Genomic DNA, 20,536 nt, shown 5'->3' on the forward strand with positions numbered 1-20,536 from the left:
CTTTATAGGCCGCTGGCTCCTCAAACTCCCGCCTCTCCAAACTCCCCAGACACCCGACTGCTGGGCCTTTATAGGCCACTAGTTCCTCGAACTCCCTTCTCCCCGAACTCCCCAGACACCCGACTGCTGGCCCTCTATAGGCCGCTGGCTGCTCGAACTCCCGCCTCTCTGAGGAGGATGCTAAGAGGCTGAAAGTTGACTTGTACAGGTTAGGTGAGTGAGCAAATGCATGGCAGATGCAGTATAATGTGGATACATGTGAGGTTATCCACTTTGGTGGCAAAAACACAAAGGCAGAATATTATCTGAATGGCGACAGATTAGGAAAAGGGGAGGTGCAACGAAACCTGGGTGTTATGGTTCATCAGTCTTTGAAAGTTGGCATACAGGTACAGCAGGCAGAGAAGAAGGCAAATGGTATGTTGGCCTTCATAGCTAGGGGATTTGAGTATAGGAGCATGGAGGTCATACTGCAGTTGTACAGGGCCTTGGTGAGGCCTCACCTGGAATATTGTGTTCAGTTTTGGTCTCCTAATCTGAGGAAGGACGTTCTTGCTATTGAGGGAGTGCAGCGAAGGTTCACCAGACTGATTCCCGGGATGGCAGGACTGACATATGAGGAGAGGCTGGATTGACTGTGCCTGTATTCACTGGAGTTTAGAAAAATGAGAGGGGATCTCATAGAAACATATAAAGTACTGACGGGACTGGACAGGTTAAATGCAGGAAGAATGTTCCCGATGTTGGGGAAGTCCAGAACCAGGGGACAAAGTCTAAGGATAAGGGGTAAGCCATTCAGGACTGAGATGAGGAGAAACTTCTTCACTCAGAAAGTTGTTAACCTGTGGAATTCTCTGCCGCAGAGAGTTGTTGATGCCAGTTTGTTGGATATATTCAAGAGGGAGTTAGATATGGCCCTTATGGCTTAAGGGATCAAGGATTATGGAGGGAAAGCAGGGAAGAGGTACGGAGGTGATGATCAGCCATGATCTTATTGAATGGTGGTGCAGGCTCAAAAGGCCGAATGGCCTACTCCTGCACCTATTTTCTATGTTTCTATGTTAACTTCTTTTAAATATGAGCAAAGAAACTGAAATACTGAAAAGGGCAATTATTGTAACAGTGGAGTGGGATTTTTGGAAGCTCCTTTTTAATAGTTTATTAGAAGTAATGAGTCCTTGTGATGAATCACATCAGCCTTCTCTTTTCTTGAATGTATCTTTTGGGATGCAATGCTATAAATTAAACTCGTGCTTCCAAAAGTCACAATGTGGTGATGTGAGGTTGAGCTGTGAGAGTGAGGGGTGAGGATTGCGGGGTGAGGGGTGAGGAGTGAGGGGTGCGGGGAGAGGGGGTTGAGGATTGCGGAGAGAGGGGTTCGGGGTTGCGGAGTTCGGGTTTTGGGGAGAGGAATGAGGGGTTGTGGGGTGAGGGGGTGTGGGGTGAAGGGTTGGAGGACAAGGATGAGCGGTGTATCAAACCACTCCTGGACGATAACAGTAATGGCCGCCAGCTCAGGGCCTGTCTAAAAATAGCATACAGAAGCCACCACCCACAAATGTCCTTGCTGAATCTGTTCTTGGTCTCTGTCTGCTTCTGGCCTGCCCTCTGATACCCAGCGAGTGGTGCAGGGCTCGGACTCATTGGCCGTGCATGAATGGTCACTGGGATCGTCAACAAATGGAAACCCAGGAAAATGATGCTAGGGCAACATAAGCTAAACCCAGGCTTATTTCCAGATTACTGTCACAATACCACCTCTGAAGGAGTCAGAGTTTGCTCAGCCAACCCCACCTCCTGCCTCTGCCCCACCTTCCCAACCCCCGCCCTGCCCTCACCCCACCTCACCACATCCCCGACCACACCACCCTATTCCTGCCTCCTGCCCCGCCTCTATCTCCCCACCCCCCGCCCTGTCCCCACACCACCCCACCTCCTTGCCCCCATCCCAACACATCTTTGCGCCTACCCCACCAAATCCCCGACCCCACCTCCACATCCCCGACCCCTGCCCTGCCCCTACCTCCACTCCCCCTGCTCTCCGCCCTGCTCCCACCTCACCTGCCCTGCCCCTACATCACCACATCCGTGCCCCCAGCCCCGCCCCCACCTCCCCAACCCCCACGTCCCCAGGCCCCGCCCCTGCCTCCCCCTCTCAGCTCCCCATCCTGCCCCTGCCCGGCCCCACCTCCCCACCCTCTGCCCCTTATGGTAATGGCACGAGTTAAGAAACAAAAGATGAGTCTAGATGGGGTGTGAATGGCAGAATCATCGCCAGCTGCCATGGGAAAGAGAAAATAAGGGTAGTGGGACTAATTGGATAGCTCTTTCAAACAGCTGGCACAGACACAGGCTGAATGGCCTCCTTCTGTGCTGTATCATTCTATGATTCTGATTCTACAGCTTCTTAATGATTACAGCACCACCTGCAGCTCCTTACTGATACAGCACCTCCTCTACCTCCTTTACTTTGCAGCATCTATTAAAAGTCCTTATTAATAAAGCACCTCCGACAATTCCTGACTGGTACAGCACATCCTAAAACTCATTACTGATAAAGCACAAACTACAATTCTTATTGATTAAGTGCCTACAGCCCCTTACTGACACAACAATAATAAGAACTTGTATTTATATAGTGCCTTTAACATTCTAAAACATCCCAAAGCATTTCACAGGAGAGTTATAAAAACAAAATTTGACACCGAGCCACATAAGGAAATATTAGAACAGAGAAATAGGTTTTAAGGAGCATCTTAAAGGAAGAAAGAGAGGGGGGAGAGGAAGAGAAGCTTAGGAAGGGAATTCCAGAGCTTAGGGTCTTGGCAGCTGAAGGCACAGTCAGCAATTATTGAGCAATTAAAATCGGGATGCTCAAGACAGGGGCTGAAATTGCTCCTTCACTTAAAGCCTGTTACCACTGGAACTCGGCGACCACACTGTGTGTGGAATGGCCGATGATTTTTCATGGAATGGCCACCATTTTGAAAATTCCGCTCCTGTGGTATCCTGGGAGTGACCTGCCCCACCCACTACCGGTCTGCTGATACCGCTCTGTACTAAGTGCATCATCAAAGCGTGCACCGCTGATGTTTCCCCCGAACGCAAAATTCCACCGAGAAGATCTTGCTCCCACCGTTCGGTGCCACTGGCAGCTTTTTCTGCTGATGCACTGTGATGATGTGCTTCTAAAATGGTGGTGTGACTGCCATTAAAGGGGAGGGTGCACTGTCGCGGCCGGCATCTTTTTTTTTATTGGCCGATTGCCAAGTCTCGCCGACAATTATACCCCGGGGTTCGGCCAGGCCGCTGGTTGCTTGCTTGCTAGGCCGCTGGCCTGGCCAAAACCCTCCCTGGTGGCACAGTGATCCTAACTTAAAGAATCGAAGAGGCTCTCCCCTTTCAGTGAAAGAGAGAAACGTGGTGGTGTGCCAACATGATGACGTCATCAGCACAACGCTGATGAGTGACAGCGGCGGTCCCTCCGCCCGCCCCCCAATTCTGCCCCTCTAGTGTGCGAGCTTTCACTCACCATCGCACTTCTGCCTCCATTATGATCAACATTCAGGCTGCTGGAAAAAGAAAACCAAAGAGCAGAATTTCGCTCAAGAGGTCACTGCATCCACTGTGCGGGTAAAAACAGCTGAAACAGGGTAAGTGCGGCGTTTTTTGCGGCAAGGGGAACTTTAGGCCCACACAATTAGAGGAGCACAGATATCTCCGGGAGTTTGTGGGGCTGGAGGAGATTACAGAGATAGGGAGGGGCGAGGGATTTGAAAACAAAGATGAGACTTTTAAAATCGCTAAAATTCGAATTGGAAACCGACCATAAGCCACTTATATCCCTGTTTTCCAAGAGTAAAGGGATAAATACCAACGCAGAGATGGACACTCACATTGTACGCATACAACTATGCCATCCGCCACAGGCCAGAAAACTGCGCCGATGCTCTCAGTAGGCTGCCATTGCCTACCACGGGGGTGGAAATGGTGCAGCCCGCAGATCTAGCCATGGTTATGGAAGCATTTGAAAGTGAGCAATCACTCTTCACTGCCCGGCAGATCAAAACCTGGACAAGCTAGGATCCCTTATTATCTCGAGTCAAAAGCTGTGTGCTTCACGGGAGCTGGTCCAGTGTCCCAGTGGAAATGCTGGAAGAGATAAAGCCGTTCCAGCGGCCCAAAGATGAAATGTCTATACAAGCAGACTGCCTTCTGTGGGGCAATTGGTCCCCAAGAAGGGCAGAGATACCTTCATCAATGACCTCCACAGTACCCATCCAGGCATCGTGATAATTAAAGCGATGGCCAGATCCCATGTGTGGTGGCCCAGCATCGATGCGGACTTAGAGTCCTGCATTCACAGATGTAATACATACTCGTAGTTAAGCAATGCACCCAGGAAGGCGTCGCTAAGTTTATGGTCTTGGCCCTCCAAACCGTGGTCTAGGGTACATGTCGACTATGCAGGTTCGTTCTTGGGTAAAATGTTCCTTGTGGTTGTAGACATGTATTCAAAGTGGATTGAATGTGAGATAATTTCGGCTAGCATGTCTGCTGCCACTACTGAAAGCCTGCGGGTCATGTTTGCCACTCACGGCTTACCCGATGTCCTGGTGAGCGACAACGGGCCATGTTTCACCAGTGCTGAGTTCAAAGAATTCATAACCCGCAACGGGATCAAACATGTCACATCTGCCCCGTTTAAACCAGCGTCCAATGGTCAGGCAGAGAGAGCAGTGCAAACCATCAAGCAAGGCTTGAAGAGGGTAACTGAAGGCTCACTGCAGACTCGCCTATGCTGAGTTGTGCTTAGCTACTGCACGAGACCTTACTCGCTCACTGGGATCTCACCTGCTGAACTGCTCATGAAAAAAGCACTTAAGACAAGGCTCTCGTTACTTCACCTTGATCTACATGAACAGGTAAAGCGCAGGCGGCTTTAACAAAGTACATGTCATGATAGCACAAATGTGTCAAGCGAGATTGAAATCAATGATCCTGTATTTGTACTGAATTATGGACAAGGTCCCAAATGGCTTCCCGGCACTGTCGTGGCCAAAGAGCAGGGTGTTTCGGGTCAAACTTTCAAATGGACTCATTCACCAGAACCACTTGGACCAAATCAAACTCAGATTTACGGACTATCCTGAGCACCCCACCTTGGACCCTACCTTTTTTGATCCCCCAACATACACACCAGTGGCAACCGGCACCAGGTTGACCACAAAGCAGAACCATCATCCACAGCAGCCCAGCAGGACCCAATACACCAGGTAGCCCAGCAAGGCCAGCTGCACAGCAGCCCAGCGAGGGCCCAACAAATGATTCAACAACACCAGCTTTCACACTGAAATGATCAACCAGGGCAAGAAGGGCCCAGATCGACTCACTTTGTAAATAGTTACACTATTGACTTTGGGCGGGGGGGGGGGTAGTGTTGTAATATATGTAAACTTGCAGTTATTCTGTATAGCCACCAGAGGGCTCATCCCCTGGAGTCCCAAGGGATCCCATAATCCCAAGGCCTCACAGGTTGGAGAGGCATTCTGGAGACCTGTAATAAAAGACTAAGGTCACACTTTACTTTGAGCTCACAGTGTTCAGTCTGACACTTTCTCCATACATAACAGACACGGTGGGAAGAGTGAGGCCACGAGAGATGGCAAGGTCAAGGGTGTGGCTGTGAATATGAGTTGGGGAGTTTACATGGAGGGAGAGATTAAGGGAGGATAGGAGGGCAGCGAACTCAGAGGAGAGAGCATAAAATCATAGAATCATAGAAAAATTACATCACACGAGTATATTCGGCCCATCATGTCCAAACTGATCGAAAAAGAGCTAATCCCACCTTTCAGCACTAGATCCGTAGCCTCGTAGATTACGGCACATTCAATTACTTTTCAAATGTGATGAGGGTTTCTGTCTCTACCACACTTTCAGTCAGCGAGTTCCAGATTCCCACCGTCCTCTGGTGAAGAAATGTTCCCTCATCTGCCCTCTAATCCTTCGACCATTTACTTTAAATCTATGCCCCCTGGTTATTGACCCCTCTGCTATCTCCCCTCAGCCTCCTAGAACATAAGAACATAAGAAATTGGAGCAGGAGTAGGCCATACGGCTCCTCGAGCCTGTTCTGCCATTTAATACGATCATGACTGATCCGATCATGGACTCAGGTCCACTTCCCTGCCTGTTCCCTGTAGCCCCTTAATCCCTTATTGATTAAGAAACTGTCTATCTCTGTCTTAAATTTATTCAATGTCCCAGCTTCCACAGCTCTCTGAAGCAGCAAATTCCACAGATTTACAACCCTCTGAGGGAAGAAATTCCTCCTCATCTCAGTTTTAAATGGGCAGACTATGCCCCCTAGTTCTAGTTTATGCCCCCTAGTTCTAGTTTCCCCCATCAGTGGAAATATCCTCTCTTCATCCACCTTGTCAAGCCCCCTCATAATCTTATATGTTTTGATAAGATCACCTCTCATTCTTCTGAATTCCAATTAGAGGTCCAACCTCCTCAATTATTCCTCATAAGTCAACCCCTCATCTCCGTAATCAACGTAGTGAACCTTCTCTGAACTGCCTCCAAAGCAAGTATACCCTTTCGTAAATATGGAAACGAAAAGTGTACGCAGTATTCCAGGTGTGGCCTCACCAATACCCTGTACAACTATAGCAAGACTTCCCTGCTTTTGTACTCCATCGCCTTTGCAATAAAGGCCAAGATTCCATTGGCCTTCCTGATCACTTGCTGTACCTGCATACTAACCTTTTGTGTTTCATGAACAAGTACCCCCAGGTCCCGCTGTACTGCAGCACTTTTCAATTTTTCTCCATTTAAATAATAATTTGCTCTTTGATGCTTTTCTGCCAAAATGCATGACCTCACAATTTCCAACATTATACTCCATTGGCAAAATTTCTGCCACTCACTTAACCTGTCTATGTCCTTTTGCAGCTTTTTTGTGTCCTCCTCACACATTGCTTTTCCTCCCATCTTTGTATCATCAGCAAACTTGGCTACTTTATACTCGGTCCTTTCTTCCAAGTTGTTCATATAGATTGTAAATAGTTGGGGTCCCAGTACTGATCCCTGCGGCACCCCACTAGTTACTGATTGTCAAGCCGATAATGAACCATTTATCCTGACTCTCTGTTTTCTGTTAGTTAGCCAATCCTCTATCCATGCTAATATATTACCCCCAACCCCATGAACTTTTATCTTGTGCAGTAACCGTTTATGTGGCACCTTGTCAAATACCTTCTGGAAGTCCAAATACATCACATCCACTGGTTCCCCTTTATCCAACCTGTTCATTACATCCTCAAAGAATTCCAGCAAATTTGTCAAACATGACTTCCCCTTCATAAATCCATGCTGACTCTGCCTGACCAAATTATGCTTTTCCAAATGTCCTGCTACTGCTTCTTTAAGAATGGACTCCAACATTTTCCCAACCACAGATGTTAGGCTAACTGGTCTATAGTTTCCTGCTTTTTGTCTGCCTCCTTTTTTAAATAGGGACGTTACATTTGCAGTTTTCCAATCTCCTCTATTCTAAGGAAAACAATCCCAGCCTATCCGATCTTTCCTCAGAGCTAAAGTTTTCCAGTCCTGGCAACATCCTCGTAAATGCCCTCTGCACTCTTTCTAGTGCAATCACATCCTTCCTGTAATGAATTGAGATGGAGTTTCAAATAACCGAGGATGAGAAGTCACTGAGTGCAGAGGCTGAGGGAGGAAAGCAGTGAAGATATCGCAGTGATAAAATTTTTATTGCACTTGGGTGAGTGGGAGAGAACAAGAATTTTAAATGAGATGAGAGGGGTAAAACAAGAGATGAGATACTCAAAGGAGGAGAAAGTACCAGAGGAGTAGGGGGCCAAACCGGTGTGATTTTGTGATGAGCCACACTACCACCACAGCAGTCTGGGCTGGGCAAGTGGTGTTATGTATAGCCAGACAGGGAGGCCTCATTAACGTGTCATCACCCCTCAACCAGATTTCCGTCGGGCCATGATGGCGATGCCATCATCCACGATAAGCTCATGGATGTGAAGGGCCTTGCTCACAAGTGAACGGTTATTTTGGAAGGAGATGCAGAGCGGGTCGGTGATGGCTGACCCACTGCCAATGTCCACGGGGTCAGCGCTGGGTGGGATTAGTTGGATGGGGAGGAGGTTGGCAAGTTTAGCCCCAAGTGGGCGCACTGGGTGGGAAGATCGGCGAAAGAGTAGGATGGGGCAGTTGTAAGAAGGCAGTGACGAGTGCCTCAATGGACCCTTCAGAGGATGCCAAGAGAGGCACAAAGTGAAGTTGTAGGCTTATCTAAGGCAGAGTCAAGCCTGGGTGGCGGCAGGAGAGAAGGAAGGTCGAGGAGTAATGAAGGGTTGGAGTCGAGATTTGGGAGGGCAGAGGACTGGAGAAAAATGAAAGGAGGCATGATGACAGGAGAGAGGGGTCTAGGATGGGTAAAGAGAAAAGAAGTAAAAAGCGGGGAGAAAAATGTGGAAACGTGGAAATAGAAGTAATGGACTAGGGTCCGGAGCGGCAGCCAAAATGTGCCCACAAATGTACTCATGGAAAATTCAGGTTACATAGGCCTAGTTGTGTAGCAAATTTAGAATAAATATATCCTGGTAGCAACAGGGAATAGATGGGAGACAATAGGAATGAGTTCAGAGTTAAAGTCAGAGGTCCCAAGGTGGGATAAATTTGATGTAGGTGGGATAGAGCGGCATCGAGCATCATCGAACGGCTGTCCAAGTTCAGAGATAGGCATAGCGCACAAGTGAAATCCAGAAGCTATTTGAAGGGCAGAGATTCGAAGGATGGAGCTATTGCCGTGAGAATGTAAATCCAAGAAATAAGCACAATCGGTTGCAGGGCAGAAAGATGATAGCAAAGTTGGAGATCACCATAAGATCCGGAAACGGTGGAGGAATGTACTTCGGCCCTGGAGAGTAAAACACTAGCTGGAAATCAGACTGTAGCTGAAGCTGAAAAACCGTAGAACCAGTAGGACAGTCACATAGGACCAGGAGGAGGCCATTCAGCCCCTCGAGCCTGTTCCGCCATTCAATGAGATCATGACTGATCTGCGATCTAACTCCATATCCCTTAATACCTTTGGTTAAAAAAAATATTTCGATCTCAGATTTAAAATGAACAATTGATCTAGTATCAATTGCTGTTTGAGAAAGAAAGTTCCAAACATCTACCACCCTTTGTGCAGATGTGTTTCCTAATTTCATTGCTCTAATTTTCAGACTATTCACCCAAGCCTCCCCCAATCAGTGGAAATTGTTTCTCCCTATCTACCCTCTCTGTTCCTCTTAACATTCTAAATTCCAGGGAATACCACCCTAGTTTGATAATCTCTCCTCGTAATTTAACCCTTGGAGTCTAGGTATCATTCTGGTAAACCTACGCTGCACTCCCTCTAAGCTAATATATCTTTCTAAGGCCAAAGACTCTGCCTTTGACTTGAGTGTTCTCAATTCCATCCCACAGCATGCGACCCGCCACCACCTCAGTGATATCCCAACGCTGCATGAGATAGGCAAAGCCATAAAACAGCTCAAGAATAACAAGGCTACAGGTGCGGATGGAATTCCTGCTGATGCACTAAAGTATGGCGGAGAGGCGCTGTTGGCGTGGATACATGACCTCATCTCTCTCATTTGGAGGGAGGAGAGCATGCAGGGAGATCTCAGTGATGCAGTGATTGTGACCATCTTTAAAAAGGGGGACAAGTCCGACTGCAGCAGCTACAGGGGAATCTCCCTGCTATCAGCCAGTGGGAAGGTTGTCGCTAGAGTTCTCCTCAACCGTCTTCTCCCTGTGGCCGAGGAGCTCCTCCGGGACTCACAGTGCAGATTTTGTCCCCCCCGGGGCACAACAGACATGATCTTTGTAGCGCGACAGCTGCAGAACAAATGCAGAGAGCAGCACCAGCCCTTATACATGGCCTTTTTCGATCTTACAAAGGCCTGTGTCACTGTCAACCCTGACAGCGTATGGAGCGTCCTCCTCTGTTTTGGATGCCCCCAAAAGTTTGTCAACATCCTTCGCCTACTCCACAACGACATGCAGGCCGTGATCCTTACCAGCGGTTCCATTGCAGACCCAATCCACGTCCGGACCGGGCTCAAACAGGGCTGCGTCATTGCTCCAATTCTCTTCTCAATCTTCCTCACTGCCGTGCTCCACCTGACAGTCAACAAGCTCCCCGCTGGAGTGGAACTAAACTACAGAACCAGTGAGAAGCTGTTTAACCTACGCCGCCTCCAGGCCAGGTCCAAGATCACCCCAACCTGTCGTGAGCTGCAGTAGGCGGATGATGCCTGCGTCTGCGCACATTCTGAGGCTGAACTCCAGAATATAGTCGATGTATTCACCGAGGCATATGAAAGCATGGGCTTTACGCTTAACATCCATAAGACAAAGGCCCTCCACCAGCCTGTTCTCGCAGTACAGCACTGCCCCCCAGTCACCAAGATTCACGGCGCTGCCCTTAACAACGTGGACCACTTCCCATACCCCGGGAGCCTTTTGCAAAACAAAGGCAGACATTGATGCTGAGATTCAACATCGCCTCCAGTTCATCAGTGCAGCCTTTGGCCGCCTGATGAAATGAGTGTTCGAAGACCAGGCCCTCAAAGCTACCACCAAGCTCATGTAGTAATACCTGCCCTCCTGTATGGATCAGAGGCATGGATGATGTATAGAAGGCACCTCAAGTCATTGGAGGTATATCACCAACGATGTCTCCGCAAGATCTTGCACATCCCCTGGGAGGACAGGCGCACCTGTCCTCACCCAGGCTAACATCCCCAGCATTGAAGCACTGACTACACTCGATCAGCTTCACTGGGCAGGCCACATAGTTCGCATGCTAGACACAAGGCTCCCAAAGCAATTGCTTTAGGCGGAGCTCCTTCATGGCAAATGAGCCAAAGGTGGGCAGTGGAAACATTACAAGGACACACTCAAAGCCTCCCTGGTAAAGTGCGACATCACCACTGATACCTGGGAGTCCCTGGCCGAAGACCGCCCTAGGTGGAGAAAGTGCATCCGGGAGGGCATTGAGCTCTTCAAATCTCAACGCCGCGAGCATGAAGAGGTCAGGCGCAGGCAGCGGAAGGAGCGTGTGGTAAATCAGTCCCACGCCCCCCTTCCCCCGACGAATGTCTGTCCCACCTGTGATAGGGTCTATGGCTCTCGCATTGGACTGTTCAGCCATCAAAGGACTCACGTTAGGAGTGGAAACAAGTCTTCCTCGAGTCTGAGGGATTGCCTATGATGATGATGATGATGATGATGAATATATCCTTCCTAAGGTGTGACGCCCAGAACTGCTCACAGTGCTCCAGGTGTGGTCTAACCAGGGCTTTGTACAGCTGCAGCATAACTTCTACCCCTTGTATTTAAGTCCTCTAGATATAAAGGCCAGCATCCCATTAGCCTTTTTGATTATTTTCTGTAGCTGATCATGACATTTTAATGATCTATGTACTCGGATCCCCAAGTCTTTTTGGACCTCCACTGTTTTTAGCTTTTTGCCATTTGCCAAGCACTCCATCACTCTTTAGTGCCATTATTTTCTTCATAACTGTTATTTTGCCTGCGTTAAATTTGTTGAGTCCCTGTCCTGATGCTACTGTCACAAAGTAATTATTCAACATGTCCGCCATTTCCTTATTTTCTTTGACAATATCACTGTTATCAGTTTTCAAGGGGCCAACATTGCTGCAGACCACCTTCTTTGTCCTAATAATTGTAAAAAAATGTGTGCTGATTTTGATATCCCTTGCAAGTTTCTTTTCATAATCCCTTTTTGTGGCTCTTACCTCGCTTTGCTGTTTTTTGTATCTTTCCCATTCATCGGGATCCATGATATTGTTTACATTTTTGTATACTTTTTCTTTTAGTTTTATGTTGTCTCTTACCTCATTATTCATCCATGATTGTTTTTTTTGGCAAGTAGAGCTCTTACCCCACAGGAGAATAAACTGTTTCTGTATAACATTAAATTATTTTTGAAAACCTCCCACTGATCTTCTGTTGTTTTACCCATTAACAAATTTGCCCAGTTTACCTATCACATTGAAGTCGGCCTTACCCAAATCTAGAACCTTAGCTGTTTTGCGTTTCTCCCTTTCAAACACCATGTTGAACTCGATCATGTTATGATCGCTATTAGATAAATGTGCACGCGCCATTGGGCAGTTAACTAAATCTGGCTCATTATTCATTACTAAATCTAACACGGCATGCCCCCTTGTTGGTTCTAGGAAATATTGTTGCAGAAAACTATCCTGAACACACTCAAGAAATTCACTACCTTTCTGACAGGTGCTAGCTGCTTATCCCAATCTATATGAAAGGCTCAGCAGGGAACAGCAGCAGTGGGGGAAGGATTGTGAGCTGATCATCATAGAATCATAGAAACTTACAGCATGGAAGGAGGCCAGTTCGGCCCATTTTGCCCGCGCCAGTCGACAAAGCGCCATCCACCCTAATCTCATTGTCTAGCTCTTGGTCCATAGGTTTTGGCACATCAGGTGCACATCCAAGTATTTTTTAAATGTGGTGAGGGTTTCTGCCTCTACCACCCTTTCAGGCAGTGAGTTCCAGACCCCCACCACCCTCTGGGTGGAAAAAATTCCCCTCAAATCCCCTCTAAACCTCTTACCAATTACTTTAAATCTATGTCCCCTGGTTGTTGACCCCTCTGCTAAGGGAAACAGGTCTTTCCTATCCACTCCATCTAGGCCCCTCATCATTTTATACACCTTAATAAGGTCTCCCCTTAGCCTTCTCTGTTCCAAAGAAAACAAACACAGCCTATCCAATCTTTCCTCATAGCTAAAATTCTCCAGTCCAGGCAACATCCTTGTAAATCTCCTCTGTACTCTCTCTAGTGCAATCACATCTTTCCTACAATGTGATGACCAGAACTGCACGTAATACTCTAGCTGTGGCCTAACTAGTGTTTAATACAATTCAAGCATAACCTCCATGCTCTTGTATTCTATGCCTCGGCTAATAAAGGCAAGTATTCTGTATGTCTTCTTAACCACCTTATCTACCTGGCCTGCTACCTTCAGAGATCTTTGGACATGCACTCCACATGGATTAAAGTTGCTTCAAAATTTAAGCAACTGAGCAGCAGATCAGACACAGCAGATGAGTCTTACGATGTAGTCCATTGTAGTCCCGTGCAGAAGCATAGACTTGATGCGCAGAGAAGTCCAGGAATTTGGGAGCCAAATTTGAGAAGAGATAAATCTTCGGTCACCAGCCCCCTGAACCCTGAACCCTGAACCCTGTATACCCCACCTCCGACATCCATTTACTGATACAGCACCACTTACATTTCCCTTGTCCTACGGATGAATGAACCCATGTTTTTCTGGTCTTTATGAGGGCCCTTTTGCTATTTAACTATCACAGATGAATTGATTGTGCGCAGTGTCCCTTTTGTTGTCTTCACTTTGCAGTTCAATCACTGATGAGGGTATAGCACTCCCACTCCTGGGGAAGAAAATTCAGTGGAACTGGAGCCAGCTGAGCTTGAGCGCTCCTTGTGGATACTGCCCTTGCCTGCCCCACCACACATGGAATGGGCTTGGGACATGGAGAGTGGATTTAACTCTCTATAGTCCTGTGACTCTGTCCTTTCCCTATTGCATATGGGGGAATTGACCAACCCTGCATCTTTGTGGGTCACTTGAGAAAGACTGTATGCTGCCTCTGTTCTCTGTGAGGCCTCAGTTGAGGACGGCGCACTCAATTGGAGGTACGGTAACATTGTGGTTATGTTACTGGACTAGTAATCCAGAGCCCTGGACTAATGATTCAGCAATGTGAGTTCAAATCCCACCACGGCAGCTGGCGAATTTAAATTCAATTATTTAAATAAATCTGGAATAAAAAGGTAGTATCAGTAATGGTGATCATGTAATACTGGATTATTGTTAAAAAGTCACCTGGTTCACTCATGTACTTTAGGGGAGGAAACCTGCTGTCCTTATGTGATCTGGGCCTATATGTAACTCCAGATCCATGGTAATGTAGTTGACTGTTAAAATGCCCCTGAAATGGCCTCGTATGCCATTTAGTTGTATTCAAGAAGGTGGCTCACCACCACCTTCTCAAGGGCAATTAGGGACGGGCAATAAATGCTGGCCTTTCTGGCGACGCCCACATCCCATGAATGAATAATAAAAAAATGGGATTGGTAAAAATAATGTCTGTAACTCCACCCGGTGGACGTATGTGTTACTGCAACTAAAGGTTGAGTAAATGAGTCAGCTGACAAGAAGCTTCTAGATACTTCTGAGAGTTGCTGCCATTTTTGAAAGATGTGTGCACTTGTGTTCTATGAAGTATATCACAATAGCGGCGAGTAGGGGATATTTCTGATAATATAAAGCTGAAATTATTGTTGGTGAAGGATTCAGCCAGCCGACAGAGAGACTTTGGAGACTTCTCTGTTTTTGAAAACAACTAAAAAAATTTGAGGTAAATTACGAGCACTGTCTGAATTGCTAGAGTCAAAATGGCTGCACCCATAGGAGTGATGGGGCATTTAGGTGATTATAAAACCGACCAGGGAAGGTTCAAAGCATATGTGGATCGGCTAGAAATGTATTTCACTGCAAATAACATAATCGAAGTTCCAGACAATGCTGACCAGAACCAAACGAAAAAGAGCTATTTTCTTATCTGAAGCTGGCCCTGAGTTGTATGAAACTCAAATCTGCTTGTGCCTGCCGAGCCAAAGGACACAATTCTTAAGAAGATTTTAAGTAAGCTGGAGCAGCACTACAACCCTGCACCCTTAGAAATTACTGAAGGCTATCGTTTTTCAGTATACAAAATCAAAATCTGATGAAAATGTCAGTGAGTACATTATAGCATTATAAAAGCTATCTATTCACTGTAATTTCGGAACTTTTCAAAACCGAGCATTGCGGGACCATTTTGTTTGTGGGATGAAAAATGATGCGATCAGAAGAAAGTTATTGACAACACCTGACTTGACTTTTGATATAGCTTGTCAGATAGCTAGGCCGACCAATATTCCTGAGAATTTCATAATAATTACAGTCGTCAGACAACCGAAGTGAATCGCCTGCGGGTTCAAAGTAAAAGGTGGTGGGGGCTCAAAGTTTCAGAAACTGGAAATTGTAACAAAACATTGAAGTCGTGCTATCGGTGCCTGAGACAACACATTGCTTAAAGTTGTCCATATGTAAAGGCAGAGTGTTTCTTCTGCAGAAAGACTGGGCACCTTGCGAAGGCATGACGATTGAAGGATAAACCAGCTTTCAAAGCTATGAGTAGAAATCCCCAGAGATTTCATAGCATGGAAGAACAACAACAAGATGAGGAGATGTTAGAGTTAAATGTCATCAGGAGCATGAGGTTAACGGACAGCGATTCGAAAAGTATCAAACTCCACATAGATGTTGCGGGATTCGAGATACCAATGGAAATCGACACTGGTGCATCCGTGAGTGTAGTACCTAAGTCGTTATACCTTGACAAACTGCGTGATTTCCCACTGGAGAAATCCACGATGGAGCTGCGAGGCTACTCGGGAGAGAACATTCCTGTGCTTGGCCCCTGACAGCAATCCTCCATCCAAAGTCCCAGTTCCAACATTAGCTGCAGCCCGAATGCAGAGATGGGCTTTGATTTTGTCAGCATATACATATGATATTGAATACAGACGATCAGCTGATCACAGTAATGCTGATGCGATGTCTAGATTGCCTTCCCCATCACAAGTTACACCCGATAGGGAAGAAGTGTTTTATTTTTCATGCATTGATGAACTGCCAGTCACAGCTGAAGAGATTGGGAGAGCAACCAAACGTGACCCAGTGATGTCAAAGGTGTATGATTATATTGCAAATGGATGGCCAAACCAGGTAACAGACAAAGATATTCATCCATTCTTCATTCGTAGGAATGAATTATCAGTTGATAAAGATTATATCATGTGGGGTGCAAGAGTGGTTATACCAAATAAATTCAGGTCCAAATTATTCGGAGACCTCCATGACCAGCACCTGGGAATGTGCTTGACCAAAAGTTTTGCACATGGTTATTTATGGTGGCCAGGTCTTGATAAAGATATAGAGTTCATCGTGAGTCAGTGTACGACATGTCAATCGGTAAGCAAGCAACCACCATCATTACAATTACAGCCATGGAAATGGCCTCCCAGGGTATGGCAAAGACTACATATCAATTTTGCTGAGCTAGAAGGTTCATTGTGATTGATAGCTATTCGAAGTGGGTCGAGTTGTTTCCAATGTGGAAAATAACAACGAGTAAAATATTAGATATTTTGCAAAGTTTATTTTCTTCATTTGGCCTCCCTGAAGAAATTGTTTTGGATAATGGACCACAATTTCATTCAGAAAAATTTGCACAGTTCACGAGCAAAAATGGTGTGAAACATACCAAGGTTCCACCGTACCATCCTGCTTCGAATTGTGCAGCAGAGCACACTGTACAAATTGTAAAACGTGCCCTCATAAAACAAATGTTGGATCCAAATCCAAAGAAATGTCAGTTGTCATTGGATCACAAATTGGCTAATTTTCTAATTACGTATCGCAATACTCTTCATACAACTACTGGTAGAACACCAGCAGAGTTGTTTCTCAAACGACAGCCATGAACCAGATTCTCTTTGTTAAAACCAAATTTGGCACAGTCCGTAGAAGAGACACAATTAAGACAGAAAGAGAATCATGATAGAGGTAGAGTAAAAGAGAGAAGTGTGAAATTAAACCAGAAGGTGAGAGTGAAGAACCATCACCATAAATGGGTAAAGTGATTACTAGGAAGAGTGGTGAAGATATGTGGTCCTCGCACATATTTGGTCAAGATGTTTGATAATGAACAGGTTAGGTTTGTTCACATTGATCATATTTTACCTACAGTTACGGAAAGAGTTGAAGGTGGTAATGATTCAATTATTTCTGACTCATCAGATAGTTTTGATACACCAGTAGCATATCCTACATCCAATGTACTGGAAACAAATCCAAGAGAAAATCAGAATTTAAGTCTGTTTCTGAGTCAGGAAAAAAAAGAGTCTGAAGTTAACGTGAATTCAAATGGAAATCAAGGGAATCCCTTGGAGGAAACCTTTCCTCAGGATCAGCCTCGAATGAGTTTAAATTGGACACCATGTTTGGAAGGTTCTGTTCGAGAGCGAAGGTATCCTCTTCGAAACAGAAAACAAGTGGTAAAGTTAAATTTGTAAATATGGCAAAATGTCCATATCCTTTGTTATGTATAACCATGCAAGTTATGTATAATGATTGTTGTTATAATAACTTCTTCATTAAGGAGGGAGACGTGTAATGTCTCTAACTCCACCCGGTGGACGTATTGTGTGACTGCAACTAAAGTTGAATAAACGAGTCAGCTGACAAGAAGCTTCTCGAGACTTCTGAGAGCTGCTGCTATTTTAGGAAGCTGTGTGTGCTTGTGTTCTGTGAAGTATATCACAGTAAACAAGCCAAATTGGAAGCCAGAACCCAGCAAGTTCCTTATTGTAAAGAATGTGAGGTTGTTGACTGAGCTAATTCTTTGTTATTTTGGTAGGTGGAACAAGAAATCTTTTCTTCACTCTCCAAAAGTACAATAGAACAAAACATTTCACATCTCTTTTATCCTGCAAGCAGGTGTCATTATAAATATCAAATATACACAGAAGAAAACGTTTAAAGCTGGTGATGCTGATCAAATTAGTCTTAGAAATGCTGCAAATCATTAGTTTGTGGGTTGCTACAAAAAGGAACGTATACCCAGTTGAAATAAGTACCTGAAAAACAAGACTAAGTGCCGTGTGTAATGCCTGGGGAGCACACCTACAAAGCTCCCACACAAAACTACACCACCTTAAGTGCGTCCCAGCCCAAGAGTGGTGACGAGATGGGATATCCCCAGGAGGGAGACATGAACCACAGTGCTGATCCTCACTAGTGCCAGAGGCCGGTTGGATAATCGAGCCCTCACCTTGCTGACACGATTTGCGCTGTGCCCAACGTTCCATTGTGCAGTTTTTGGAAGGTGCAACCCTCATTTCAATAGCAAATTCCACGGAGGCAAAATTGCCCTTTTAATAGCCCCATGCAAGACAGTTTTTGCCCGGGGGAGGATGGGCACTACCGCCAAATCCGATCTTGGGGCAGTGATTAAAGGTGATTAAACTCGGTCTTGGTTGCCTGGTCGCACGCTGCCCTGGTGGCCCAGTGGAGGCATCAGAGGCTGTGCAGAATATGCAGTGCCCCTATGGGGATAAAGCAGGGGAGTGGGACTAATTGATAGCTCTTTCAAAGAGCTGGCACATGCCTAATGGGCCAAATGACCTCCTTCTGTTCTACTTTATTCTAAGAAACCAACTGTTTTACAGGTTTTGTGAGTGTCTCTGGTAAAAAGAAATGCTTTGGTACAAACAAACCAGTTAATTTATTTTGCATTCTCCTGTCCCTAAATTTTATTTAATTTCGGGAACTTTGCAGGTTACCAGGAGCCAGTGTTTCCTTTTCCTAAATCTCGGATACTCAACTGATCTTGCACTGCTCACTGATCTCGCACTGCTATGCATGTGTTCTGCAAGGGTATCAAGCTGTCAGTCACAAAGCTAAACAGTAGCCAATATGGCGCAATTTTGTGTAAAATTAACACAAACCCTCAAACTCTCATTTAGTTCCTGGCACCAAAATATAAAGATAGAAAGAAAGACTTACATTTAAATAGTGCCTTTCACAACCGCTGGACATCTTAAAGCACTTTATAACAAATTAAATACTTTTTGAGTGTAATGTAAGGTAGGAAACACGGCAGCCAATTTGCTCACAGCAAGCTCTCAGAAACAGCAATGAGATAATGACCAGATAATTTGTTGTTAGTGATGTTGGTTAAGGGATAAATATTTTCCAGGACACCGGGGAGAACTCCCCTGTTCTTCCAATAGTGGTCGTGCATCCACCTGAGTGTACAGACAAAGCCTCGGTTTAATGTCTCATCCGAAAGACAGTACCACCGACAGTGCAACACTCCCTCAATACTGCGCCTCCAAAATCTATGGAATGTTCTGCCCCAGAGAGCTGTGGAGGCTGAGTCATTGAATATATTTAAGGTGGAGATAGACAGATTTTTGAGAGATAAGGGAATAACGGGTTATGGGGAGTGGGCAGGGAAGTGGAGCTAAGTCCATGATCAGATCAGTCATGATCTTATTAAATGGCGGAGCAGGCTCGAGGGGCAAGATGGCCTACTCCTGCTCCTATTTCTTGTGTTCATATGACACCCTTGAGGAGGCCCAGGAGAGATATAATGAAAGCCACATTTCCACCAGATGTATCATAGAGCAGACAATTAGGCATGCTCAAAATGCGCTTCACATGACTTGACAGATCAGGAGGAATCTTTCATTATGCACCAGCCAGGGTCTCCAGAATTATTGTGGTCTGGTGCGCCCTCACAACATAGCACAACAACGAGGATTAGCGCTGCATGAGGAGCAAGGCACTGAGCACACAGCCTCTTCAGAGGAGCACACTTCTAAAGGTGCACACAAATTTGTCCAAGACCATAAAGTGGTGAAAATAAAGATTTTTATGGTTGAGATCACATTAATGAAACTTGATATTAACATTGAATAAAACACCTAAGTGGCTCCCCTTGTAGATCCACTTGCGTGTCATCTTTCTCCGACGTCTGCTTCTACCCCTGTGGCTTCAACAGAGGTAGAGGTTGTCTTATGAGGAAAGGTTGAGTAGGTTGGGCCTATACACATTGGAGTTCAGAAGAATGAGAGGTGATCTTATTGAAACTTAAAAGATAATGAGGGGGCTCGACAAGGTGGATGCAGAGAGGATATTTCCACTTATAGAAAAACTAAAACTAGGGGACAAAAAACAGATTTTTGAGCGATAAGGGAGCAACGGGTTATGGGGAGCGGGCAAGGAAGTGGAGCTGAGTCCATGATCAAATCAGCCATGATCTTATTGAATGGCGGAGCAGGCTCGAGGGGTTGTAATAGCCTAGTCCTGCTCCTATTTATTGTGTTCTTATTTGGAGGCAACCTGCTCACATCCCTGCTGCGATGGGTTAGAAACTCTTGGCGAACGTCCTCTGGGTTTTGGAGCCTCTGATGGCCCCACCAAAGCCTGCTCCTCCTGCGACTGTGCAGGGGCAGACTTGGCCATCACTGTCCGAAGAGGCATCTGGGGCTTTGACTGAGGGGGTGGCAATGGGGGAGAAGTGTAAGTGCTTTGAGAGGAGCCCACACTTCCATCGCCATTCTCACCATCATCCCTCTCAAGTCATCATCTCCGTCTCCCGCCTCCAGCTGCTTGGTCACTCCCAATATTTCCTACGCAACCTCCTCTGCTCTTGTGAGGGTGGCAAATGATAGAGGCCCACCTCCAGTTCTCTCCCTCTCCTCTTATTCTGCACTCTCTTTTCCTGCAAGGAAGGAAAGAAGTGAAGG

The sequence above is a fragment of the Pristiophorus japonicus genome, chromosome 10, assembly GCF_044704955.1.
Source record: "Pristiophorus japonicus isolate sPriJap1 chromosome 10, sPriJap1.hap1, whole genome shotgun sequence".
Taxonomy (NCBI): Eukaryota; Metazoa; Chordata; class Chondrichthyes; family Pristiophoridae; genus Pristiophorus; species Pristiophorus japonicus.